The sequence below is a fragment of the Arvicanthis niloticus genome, chromosome 14, assembly GCF_011762505.2.
Source record: "Arvicanthis niloticus isolate mArvNil1 chromosome 14, mArvNil1.pat.X, whole genome shotgun sequence".
Lineage (NCBI taxonomy): Eukaryota > Metazoa > Chordata > Mammalia > Rodentia > Muridae > Arvicanthis > Arvicanthis niloticus.
Window position 1 is genome coordinate 33880605 of NC_047671.1, and position 12469 is coordinate 33893073.

Consider the following 12469-nt stretch of genomic DNA (forward strand, 5'->3'; position numbering starts at 1 on the left):
AGAAATGAGATCAGGTAGCTGTTTAGACTCTAAAGTGGGCACCTCCTATGATGAAGGATATTTTTGTGTTTTAAATAATTCTCTCAGCACATGGAGTGTATACAGTTAAGAAGGCTTTGTTATGCTACATTGAAAAAATGTGAATGAGCAGAATGGAAAACAACAAAGAACTTTCCAAGTCTAGCCACCATCCAGAATCCTGTCGACCTTCGGTGTTCTCCCAGCCACTCTTTATGGTGCTGTCTTACGGGGATGTGTATATGCACTCAGGCACATGAGTGCAATAGTTATATGTAAGCAGAAACATGCAGAGCAAAATCCCTAATTACATAAACTCAGATCACTCACAAACATTTATCCTTGGGTTTTTCTAACTAATCTGATCTTCCCTCTGAGACCCTACTCCCTACCTGTGGGAATAAAAATTGAATTTGAATTTAGTCAGATAAACTCAATGCGATGTCATACAAACATTAAAGCTTCTTTTGATAACCCAGGCTCTTATTTGACTCAAGTGAAATCCATGTTTGCAGGGTCCTGTCTCTTCCTCTAACTCTTCTCTAACGAGGTGCCCACATGATTCAAGTGACCTCAATAATGGAAAGAAGGGACCTTTGGGCATTTTTGACATGGTCTGCTCCTTCTGCTGTTTGATTTCTGAGCTATGAATCCCAAGGTGGCATTTCCAGGTCACAAGTGCCCACTGCTTGTGTCTGAGTATCCCTAGCTCTGATTCTCTGCCTCGTAGCACATGTACTTTTTAGAGACAGAAATTGTGTTCTCCACCATACAGGACATCTTGCTGCCGTGCTGGGTTGGAGCTATGCCTACTGAGAGTGTGGAGGGAGTTTGAACATATGAAAATAGCCTAGCCAGTCAGCCTGGGATTTAGAAATTACTTTAAGTACTGCCGAGTGTGAGAAATGAAGGGTCTAAGAATTGAGCACAGTTGAGCTATCTGTTACTGAAAAGGCTTCATTCTGCTTTGAAAATTCAACATTACCTGCCTTGCCCTCTCATCTGGGTCAAGCTTTGTTCTCATAAAATGCTGCCAGGACAACAATGCCTGTGGCTTTTCAAGGTGTTTCAGGAGAGACTGAAGAGCTCTTTCCATCTGCTGGGGAAGCTGCTGGGGGATAAGAGAGGGGCCTTATGTCAACTTGTCTCTTATTAAGATCACGTTAATAAGCACCACTCATGTAAATCTCAGAGGCAAACAGGAGTTTTTGGGTTGAAGAGTCCCTATTGCCAAACAGAATTCTCGTGCTTTCCCAAAAACACTTTGCCTGCTGTCTTTCCTCTGCAAATCAAGATCAGGTTTGTGTTTGCGGCCATAGAGGACAGCTGGAGAAACGTAAATTGTTTTAAAAGAAAGTCACTGATATGCTTGGTTATGTATAGAATAATATATCAGGTAAATGACATGCCGTTTGATAGGCAGCAAAAAGATCTTGGGAGTAACACCAGGAGGTCTCCCCCCAGAGCAGTATGCATGAGTATGTGTTATGGTTCCTGTGCAAAACCTCCATAAAGCTTCCTAAGAAGAATTGGTCGTCAGGTGTCCATGGTATTAAGAGGTGATTGGATCATGGGGCCACTAACCTCAGCAATGGATTAATTAATTGATAAATGGACTAAAGATAGCATCTAACTGGGGGAGGCTGTCACAGAGAACTTGCTTGGAGGTGCATATCTATTCCCTAGATTTCCTTTCTCCTTTTCTCTTCCTCCCCAAACCCACCTTTTCCTGGGCTTCTGAGATGAGTAGCCTCTGACAAAATGGTCCTAGTCAGGTTTCTCCTGCCATGTTAAAACTTCATGACCATTTAGACCCGATCTCTGCACTTATACTTTATAATCATGGTTCATCATTGAAGGAAGTCAGGGCAGAAACTCAAGACAGGAACCTGGAGGCAGGAACTGAAGCAGAGATCATGGAGGAGCACTGCTTACTAGATTACTTCTTACTGGCTTGTTCACTTTGTTTTCTTATATACCCCAAGACCACCTACCCAGGGAGAGCACCACACATGATGGACTTAGATTTTCCACATCAACCATTAAGCAAGAAAATGTTCCACAGGTTTCCCAAAAGGCTAATCTTATGAAAGCATTAGAAAATGTCTTCTTATTAATTAAAATTAAAGTTTCCTGTTCCTAGATGACTCTAGCTGTGTCAAGTTGAAAAGTTTAACAATAAATATTAAAAAAGGAAAGAAAAAAGAAACTAGCTAGTACCCATACTCATCCTCTGCAGTCTTGTTGTCTTTCACATACAGAAATAAAGCCAACCAACAACAGGCACATTTTCTGAAACAGTAGCATTCTTCCAGAATTCTTCAAGTATTTTGTCACAGCATCAGAAACTGTCACAGTGGGTAGCAGAGAAAATCGGAGATTCCTGGTGCTCTATACCCAGCCTGCAAAGAAAGGAGATATCCAAGCCAATTCAGATCTGGGTCTGTCTGTATATGCGCTACTGTTCTGCCGTAAAGAACACCATGACCGATGCATTTATAAAAGGAAGCATTTACCTGGGACTTGCTTGTAGTTTCAGAGGGCTGAAACCACATGATGGGAAGTGTGGTGGCAGGCAGGCAGGCAGGCAGGCAGGCAGGCAGGCAGGCAGGCAGGCATGGCCTTGGAGCAGTAGTTGAGAGCTTACATTTTGATCTACAAGCAGTAGACAGAGTGAACTGAGTGGGCTTGGTGGGGGACCAAAGCCCCCTAAAATCCCCAACCCCACCCCTACCCCAATGACACACCTCCTTAAATAAACCCACATCTCCCACCCATTCCTAATTCATCAAACATTCAGATACAGGAGCCTATGGAAGTCGTTATCATTCAAACCACCACAGTGGTCTGGATTAGGTACCAGGGGCAGGGGTTGGATAGGGTATGTGTGATGAGGTGAAAAGCCAAGAGATCCTTTGTTTTCTCTCTGTTGAAGCAGATTTTACATATGAAGAATAAGCAAAGAACTTGAACTTTTTCTCCATTTCACATTTGTGAATAAAATTACATTTGAACTATATTCCCCTCCTGTCAAGGACACAAATATCTAATAACGTGCTTCCAAAAAATAGCATACAACCATGAGCAGGCTAAACCTGATGGTATAAATGCCAGACAGGAGAGGGAATCGGTGGCTTCCTGACATTAATCGGGTCGTCTTGATTACATAGCACAGGCAATGAAAAGCTTGATTAAATGACTTTACTTCATTGATGTCTTTAAATAGCTGGATATGTAATTTGCAATTTTACCAACTCAGTTACCTATGGGTTACCATGGTGACAAAGTATATGCTGAAATGACATTTGACATTAATTTTATTATTTTAATTTACAATCAGTGAAACAATAGCACTTCTCCTTTCAATGTGTTTCATTTTAAGGCAACCGAGGTAGGATAAATGTACGCAAACTGCAGAGCAGTTATGAATTAAAGTATATTAAAGTGAAAAGGTTAAGTCCAATTCATCCATCATCTAAATTAAGCTTTAAATTGCTATAGGTGGTTGGGTTAAATGGTTTGTCTTGAAATAGGTATCTACCTGGCCTTCTAACCTGTGGTTGGTATTTAGTCCTGAGACAAGTTACACTCAAATATGTATATTATGAGATCTAGTGGTCTTAATGCTTGAACTGAATTTGAACACAAAATGAAAGTGTACTTACATTGAAACTACTGGCTATAAAAAAGAATAGGCCCAACTGGCTTAGTGGTAAAAATCCATAGTCTTAGCACCCAGAACAGCAGGATCAGGAATTTGAAACCAATCTTGGCTACATAGAGAGCTCAGGTCAGACTAAATCACATGAGACTCTGTTTCGTGCCTAACCCAAAGAAGACTGGATTAAGTATTAATGTTTTAGTTAATAGTAGAGGATGATATTATTTATTATACAGTTCAGTAACATAAGAAACTATGGACATTCTTTTTACTGATGATAGACTTTTATCAAGAACGGTGAAACAGTAAGGACTATAGGAAACCATTCTGCTCTTTGTCATGACTGTTATTGCTAACATAAGGCAGGCAGGAGAAGGACCTGAAATGTGTTTTGGAAATGAGTGCATGTGTGCTCCTGATTTCCCAGGTTCTGGGTTGTTAGGAGTTCTGTTTATGTCTGGTGAAAAGATCATGGCATCTTTAGCTTCATATACATCTCTGCTCTTAACCACCTCTGATTTAGGATGTCCATATGCCACACCACTTATTGTGTTTTCAGACAGGGTCTCAGGTCTATCACATGAACTTCCAACTGTCTATACAGCCAATAATGACTTTGAACTTTTAATCTTTCTGTCTCCACTTCCAGAATGCTGTGGTTATGGACATGAACTGGCATAGCTGACTTATGTGGGGTTGGACTTTGGCCCCTGAATTTCATATCTGCTATGGAAACAAGTTAATAAGTCTACCACCCCTCTACCCCCATACTATCTCTCTATATCAGTATATATATAGATAGAGATAGAAACAGAGACAGAGATAGAGATATATGGATAACTTTTTAAAAATCATTTTTAAATCATTATTATGGGAACATATTTAGAATATTTCTTTACAGTTTGCTAATAAGGAGAACTAATATCCCATCCCCTATTATAATATATCTGATATGTATGAATATTTCTCCTGTTTTTCGCAATGACACGTTTTCTTTTCAGTGTGGAGATGAAGATGAATAAGAAATATTTTAAGCCTACCTAATACATTGTTTTGTTAGACAGCTGTGCACAGAAATACTCTTAAAAATAGATTCTGTATTTTAATGGAAAAAGCCATTGCTAAAGCAGCCAGCAATGACAAAAAACATAAAATTGAAGTTTCTTTTCTTACATCAAGACTGTATTTGGAAGCTGACAATAGGAACACAGAACTCGGTACCTTTTAGTTCATTGTTGAGAGGAACACCTTGGCAACAAGTGTTCATTTTGATTACTTTTCTATTCAACCATCCAACTAGCCAACAAGAAATAAGGTGGTCACAAATAATTAGCATTCATAGGAAAATAAATTAAGAAATAGAAAATAAGTTCACCTACCCACTGATGGAAATAAACCAGTAAGTGCAGAAAGGAAACAGTAAGGAAAACATTAATTCAGGAGGTGCCCTTTCAGATCGCCCGAGGAATCACGAGTAGCAATTGGAAATCCTGTTTTTCTCCTGGGAGGAAGTGCTGCCTGGAATATCATATAAACTCTACTGATCAAATAAAGAGGAGAGCCTGGGGCTAAAACAGAGAGAAAAAAGTTACAACAAAGGAAAACAGAGAGTTGTATGAAATGACACATTTATACACCAGCAAAGTAAAATTAGAAATCCTCTCAACCCCTCATAAATGTGATACCAGCTGCAGAAGAAAAATAGCTATATGACAGACTCCAGACTTCAAAAACAAGATAGCATAAAGTAGATTATTTCAGAGAGTTCCCAGAACATGCCTCCCTAATAGATATGTTTAGGCTCCGAATGTCATAGATTCACTTAATTTTGATAAGTGATATACACACTTACTTGAAATAATTGGAATGTTTAAGAGAAATGTAATCGTGGAATAATATTAAAAAGAGGAAGTTGGAACAAAAATGATGTCTACGTATTATTAAATTTAAACAACGATTTGACATTTGCTTTCTTCTTTGGAAGCGTAAAGCTCCCCATTCAGGCAAAATGGTACTCTCTGGCTTTCACAGACCTCGTGGAAAAGCTTAGAAAAGTGTAACCAATGACAAAATGAAATATTGCGGGGCCATGCTTCGACATGATGAATTTGCCTTTGCAGAAGTTTCCATTAGAAATTCAATGTCGTCTATTAGGAAGGCCAGTGTGCCTCGGTTCATGCAGTAGATGGATCCTGATAGACCACAGATAAGGGACATTTGTGTAAATTAAATCAGTGGGCTTGTCATTTGTGGTTCATCATTTTGCAAAACCAGAGTCCATTTGTAATGTCAATGATGAGGCTTAAAATACCTAATTGATTAGATTTTCTAAATCAGATTTTATTAGAGGAAAGCATAAAAATATCCCTGAAAGCAATCTAAATGTCTGTGAAAACCTAGAATGACCAAGGAAAAAAGATAATTGTAGGAAATCATGAGTGATTCACATTTGAGTCAATAAAATGTAAACAAGCCTGCATGAGGGTTTCATCTGTGCACAAGGCCATTCTTCACCGAGAGAGCCTTGGATTTCCAGCGCAGGTTCATATCTGTCCATTTTACAGTTGCTCGGCCCTAAGTGCTCAAGTTGCTACTGAGTCTACCCTTGCTACAACTTCTGGTTTCATTGACACCTCCACCATGTTCTTTCCTAGTGTGTCTCAACATTGGAATAGTCTAGGTTACTCTAGGTTAACACTGCTTTTCATTTGGCTTCATACTTTTTGTGGTCTCTTCTTGTTTCATAGGTTGAAATATCACATGCACGAATTACATATTTTTTTTAATGTTTACTGCCTATAAATACCATATACACATGGACTTAGACTCACCCATGCAGCTGTGTCCTCAGTGGGTTAATATACACCAGTATTAAGTATGTTATTCTACTATGGGCAAAACAGGAAGTCTGAATCCTTAACCCCATGCATTCCTAAGATATCTTTCCATTTCAGTAAATAATATACTCATGCCTTTACTTACTCGAGTGTCCAACATAGACCACCCTACAAACCAAGTTTAAGGCCAGTGGGACTACCTGAGATCTTATCTCTAAACAAACGAACAGGGTGGGGGTGTAGTTCAGTTGGTAGACTCCTTGCACAGAAAGCTGTTGGTTTAGTCCCCAGCAACACAGAAAGCCCACCATAGTGGTTCACGGATGCAATCCCAACATTTGGGATATAGAGGCATGAGAATCATAAGTTCAAGGCTATCCTCAGCTACAAACCTAAAAACATCCTTTATGATTCTGACATCTCATGACAAATTCACTAGCAAAGTTTCAGCACCTCTAACAACGACCTGATCCTGTTACTTCCTTGTTGTATCGAGATGACTTCTTTGGATGCCTCCCTGTTTTATCTCTTATCTACAGTTGATTTCCACCAATTCAATCAGAGTAATTCTTTTAAAATAGATGCAAGATCAAGCAACTCAACCAATGCAAACTCTCCTATCAGCTTCCTGTGTACTCAGGATCCTTCCACCAGTCTACACAGCCCTGCATGTTGTGGACCTGATGCATTCATCTCTGATTTCAATTCTTTCTACTATGGCCCTAACTCCAGCACTTTACCACAGCTGCAGCCTTCTTTTATTATGTCATGGTCACTTAATTGCAGAGGCTTTACACTTGGCCTTGCTCCTTCCTCCCTCAGATACTCCCCTGGCTGCATTCTACCTTCACTCCAATGTCTTTGCTCTGAAATAGCCTCTATCCATGCTGGCTACAGCTCTTCTGTATTTTCTGAGGGTACCAGACCAGGAGAAAAAGTGACATCTGGTTGTTGACACCCACCAACTCAGAGTCACTGGCCTCTAGACTTTTTGATAAGCAAAGTAATAAATATTTGTATTATTTAAGCCAGTTTCCATTGAGTGTTTTTTTTTTTTTTTTTACCTTAATTAAAAATTACCTGTAGCTAAGACATTATCCTAACTGGTGCAAAGAACTGAGACAGTAAAAACGTGGCATTCATTTAAGTAAACCTCAGCTGTACTCAGAGAAAACAAACACAGCTCTTCCAGGAAAAACAAAAACAACAACAACAAAAAAAAACTCTGGACTCTTTTGGGCCGTGGAAGGGTATCCTGGTTCTTGGGTTGTGGATTTGGCCATCCCCCCAGAACCCCAGGACTCGTTTAAAATCTTGGAGTTTATAGGATGGTGATCTTGACCTCTGGTCTCTTCACTAGTTTTAGTCCTATGTATAGACTATAAACTATTATAAAGCAGTACATTAAATTTCATATTTCTTCATGTTCTTTGTGAGATTGCCTTATCACCAGTACAGCTCCTTAGCAAGGTGGTCTTGGCCAGACAGCTATCCCTCAATCCTTCTGTACTCATTACTGAATGACAAAGACTGGTGTCTTAGTTTCCTCTGTGAAGAAACACCATGACCAAGGAAACTCTTGTAAAGACAACATTTAATTGATGCTGGCTTACAGGTTCAGAGGTTCAGTCCATTATCATCAAGGTAGGAACACAGTGTAGGAGGATCTGAGAGTTCTATATCATGTTTCAAAGGCAAACATGAGAAAACTGGCTTTCAGGGAGTTTGGGTCTCAAAGTCCATGCCTATGATGATACACTTCCTCCAACAAGGCCACATCTCCTAATAGTGCCACTCCAGGGCCAAGCATATACAAACTATCACAAACGGCTGTTCTTTATCTATACAGGGAAGCTCTGCATTTCACAGAGCTGAACAGTGGCCACCTGAGCATGGCAGAATTTCCATTTCTCATTATTCTTCCCATTTGAGTCAGCTCCAAATCCTTTGGCTTCAGTGAAATGACTCCCCTCTAACATTTTCTTTACAGCGTTTAGCATTGTTCATGCTCAATTAAGGATGATGACGAATAATGTAACCAATGGTAATTAGTAGCCTGAAAGAATATGATGGCTGAAAAAAACAGTGGGAATCTTCCCAGGAGAGTTCTCTTCCTATTTCCAGGAGCTGTGTAGACGATGCTGTGAGGAGCACCATCCACCTGGGATAGAATGAGGGTGGACAAATAGCAAGAATAGATGACAGTGGGGAATTCTGCAATAGTGAGGTAATGAGCTGAAAGGCACAGTCGTTCCTTTATTCTATTTTGTTTCTAAAGCTTAATTTTTACCATTACTAAATATGACAATTATGTCTCCTTGTGAACACAGCAGTGACCTAGATATTGCCACTGTGAAGTATAGCATGGCTTTTGGATTTCCCTTGCTTATTTTTATTGGAAACTAGCCCCCAATGAGATGTTCTTAGCCAACAATGATCTTGCTCTTTCTTTTCTGGCTCCTGTTGTGTGCTGTGCCTGGAGTGGCCTGGCATCTTCTTCTGGTTCTGCTTGCTGTTTAGACCATCCTTTCTCTCCAGAGTATTGCTCTCCTGGAACCTTTATTAATCTTCCTCTCACAGGAAATGCTTATTCTTTGAAGTATTTTTCCCCGAATCTTAAGCCAGTCATTTTCTTAAAGGAATTGCATGAATTACAAACAATAATGTGCACCTATCTTAGGTGCTCAGTTTAATAACTTTGAATATATGTATGACTGTAGTCAAGGGCTGGTAGGTTTTCAAAAGGCTCCTTCATCACTACTGTTGCCTATAATACTACAGACCAGCCTGGATTATTTGCTTTTTAAATCCCTTCATATAAATTAGTGGGTTTCTCTTGAAGGTAATTTTTTTCCTCAGGCAGATATTTGATAGTGCCTGGAGACATCTTCCCCCCACCCCATGGGCACAGTGAGCAGGGTGTGGGAGAGTTACTATCAGATAGTAAATGAAGGGCAGTGTTGGTACTGACCCCTCTATAGTGCATGCAGAACATTGCCTGATCCCCAAAACAGGCCCTGAATGAAAATAGCCCTAAGGTTGAAATTTTCTGCTGTAAATAAAACCATAAAGTATATACTCCTTTGGATATGATCTACTTTCCTTAACTTTAAACCTATGAGATTCCTCCATGCATTTGTGCAAATCAGTTATTTATTACTGGGTGATATTCACCTGTATCATAACCCAATGTGACTTAATTTCACTATGTTATAAATATGAACATTCTACTTGGATGGATGTATATGTGTGTATCCCAGGCATGCATGCTTGATGCTCACAGAGGTTAGATCAGGACATGGAATCCCCCAGGACTGGAGTTACAGACTGCTCCGAGTCATCACACCCATGGTGGGAATTGAACCCCCGTCCTTTGCAGAAACAAGTGCGCTTAACCCCTAAGCTGTCTCTCCAGCCTCTCAAAGTCATTTAAAATATGGCACTTTGAATACTTCTTGAAAGGTATGTGCCAGAGTACGGAAAGTTAATATGAGAAGTGTAAGGTAAATTTTCTGCCAAAGACTCTAGATTCACCTCTGCTTTCATAGTTCCTTCTGCACCTCAAGTCAGAAAAATGTAGAGAATGAAAAGTTGGTATCTGCTTATAGAGCTATTGAAAGTATTAAATATATCTATATATCTATATAGGTCTATCTATCTATCTATCTATCTTTATATATCTCTATCTATATTTAACATTGTTTCCTATCATGTTGGTTTTGCTATGTTAAAATATGTTGGTCTATGTGTGTACGTTAGTTTTTGGTCAAAAAATATCATCTGTAATTGACACTAGTGAAAGTCAGGGGGGAGGAAAGTAATTATTTATTTGGACATTTTCCAAGACTCCAAAAGCCACTGTTAGCTGAAGGTCTCTGATGAAATACACCATTCTCAACATTGTTGACTTAACTAGCAAAAGAACTAGAGACAGATCACATGTATTTGAAACAATAACAAGTTTCAAGAACTCAATCAAAGAACTGTAAAGAAAAAACCTTCCAGTATCACCTTCTTACATCTGCTTACAGACAAGAACTCAAGTTATCATTTATTAGAAACCCTTCACAGGCTGGATTATGGATGAGTTAAATTTTCTTCTTCACTCCTCCCCACAGTCTTCTGGTTTTGACTTTGGGTAATAGTGTCTCATTCTGCAGCTCAGGTTCTTTCTGTGTAGAGCTTGTTGTATAGGCCAGGTGGACCTCAAACTGGCAGCAGTCCCCCTGCCTCTGCCTCTCAAGTTCTGGAATTACAGGTGTGTGTCAGTATGCTAGACTTTTTTTTTTTTCAGAATGTCAGGAATCACAGCACATGAGAGGAGACGAGGGTAAAAACTACTTTAGATGTTAATATTAAATATTTTTTGAAACACATCCTATTAAAATAAATTAAGTGGAAATTTAAGGGTTTTTTTTTTTTTTTTTTTTTTTTTTTTTTTTTTTTTTTTTTTTTGACAGTGTTGGATGGGGATTTTTTGGGGCAAAATTGTGAAGGAGCGTTTTCCTGAAGCAGACACAGGTGAAAGGATGTTCTGTTAAGGCAAGACTGGTACTGAGGCAAGACCCCTGGAGGATACATGGTGTTGGAGGGAATATAAATAGGACTCAGAAAGTGAAGAACTTTCTTCACTTTCACTTTCACTTCACAGAACAGAAAGTGAAGGAGGTTGAGCTTAACTTGCCTAGAGAGCTAGTGTTGGTCTCTCATGCATCTAATCTTTGCTAATCTTCGCTTCACTGAGAGAGGCACAGCTGAAAAATTGTCCTGGCCTTCCTGTTGGCCTTGGTCCCTCCTACTGACTTGTGTGAAGGCTGAGGCCTAGCCGTCTCTGCTAGGTAATTCCACTGATACAGATTCCTGTTTGCTATCCCAACTCTACTGAACTGGACTGCTGGTATATCTGTGAATTGTTTTCGAGTGGATCAAGCTACCATAGCTAATCTGTGAACTGAATTGCTGATTTCCTGACAGGGCAGATGGGATCTGCTCCAAAGAACCATTTCTAAACAGGTCCACTTTTCCCATATCCTTCTTTTTCCCCCACTACCTCTGGTGGGTAGTGGGCTAGAAGGGAGATTAAAGCATTTGAGAACCATCATTAAAAGAAGGATCTGAAAAAAATTTCAAGTTACAAATAAGCAACTAATTCATATGGTTGAGTGAAGAAATCGGTAGCGATATCATTAAATTTTAAATTTTATACTTTTTGAGGTTCCTGTGATGTTTTATTGTCTTATTATACGTCCCCTATATTTAGAGACAAATTCGGTGCTTGACCAGATAGGGTAATGCAATATGCAGTACGTGGACAATTAATGACAATGGCTTTTAAAAATAGCTCCATATAAAATAGGTTTTAAAAATCCTTTGTTTGAGAACTTCACATATGATTACAGTACGTCTTTGACATTTACAATCATTTCGCTGCCTCTTCTGTGATTTTCCTTGAGCCTTAGGTGTAGGGGTCATGGTGCAGATGGGTCAGCTGGGGTTGAGTTCTCCACAATGAGCCTTGCTCATCACCTTGACCAGTTCTGGGTTTCTGTTTATTTTGCTCTGTTGTCGTCACTGTTCTTGTGTGAAGGTCAACAGTAGTCCTTTGTTCTTGTTGTCCTATTGTGGGAGGGATCTCAATGCTAAGTCTGCATCTGATCTGTGTATAAATTCTAGAGGAGCTCTGTTTTAGTTAGCTTTGGTCTTCTGACAGAACGTTGGTTAGAAATAACGTAAAGAGAAGGTATTGTCAAATTTCATGCTTCTGAGGGAGTTCAATCTACCTGGTGAGGCAGGCTTTGTCCACAGTGACAGAGTGTACTGTGGTCACTGTTAACACTGTAGTAAACCTGGAAGCAAGAATTGTGGCTGGAACCAGGGACAGGTATGTTTTTCAAAGGCCTTCCCCAAATGATGCACTTCGTCCTGCTGGGACTCACCTCCTGAAGGCTGTCTA

The 12469-nt window shown here is 39.6% G+C and overlaps 1 long non-coding RNA gene across 1 annotated transcript in view; it reads right to left on the bottom strand.

Annotated features, from left to right (window-relative positions):
* The window catches only part of LOC143434308 (uncharacterized), a 30832-nt gene extending 19914 nt beyond the window's left edge, over positions 1 to 10918 (bottom strand). Inside the window, exons 1-4 of the long non-coding RNA XR_013103717.1 lie at positions 5059 to 10918; positions 2535 to 2673; positions 2239 to 2420; positions 1004 to 1129 (exon numbers count right to left, since the gene is read on the bottom strand). This is a non-coding gene — a long non-coding RNA (uncharacterized LOC143434308). The remainder of the gene's footprint in view (positions 1 to 1003; positions 1130 to 2238; positions 2421 to 2534; positions 2674 to 5058) is intronic.
* Positions 10919 to 12469: the final 1551 nt, after the last annotated feature.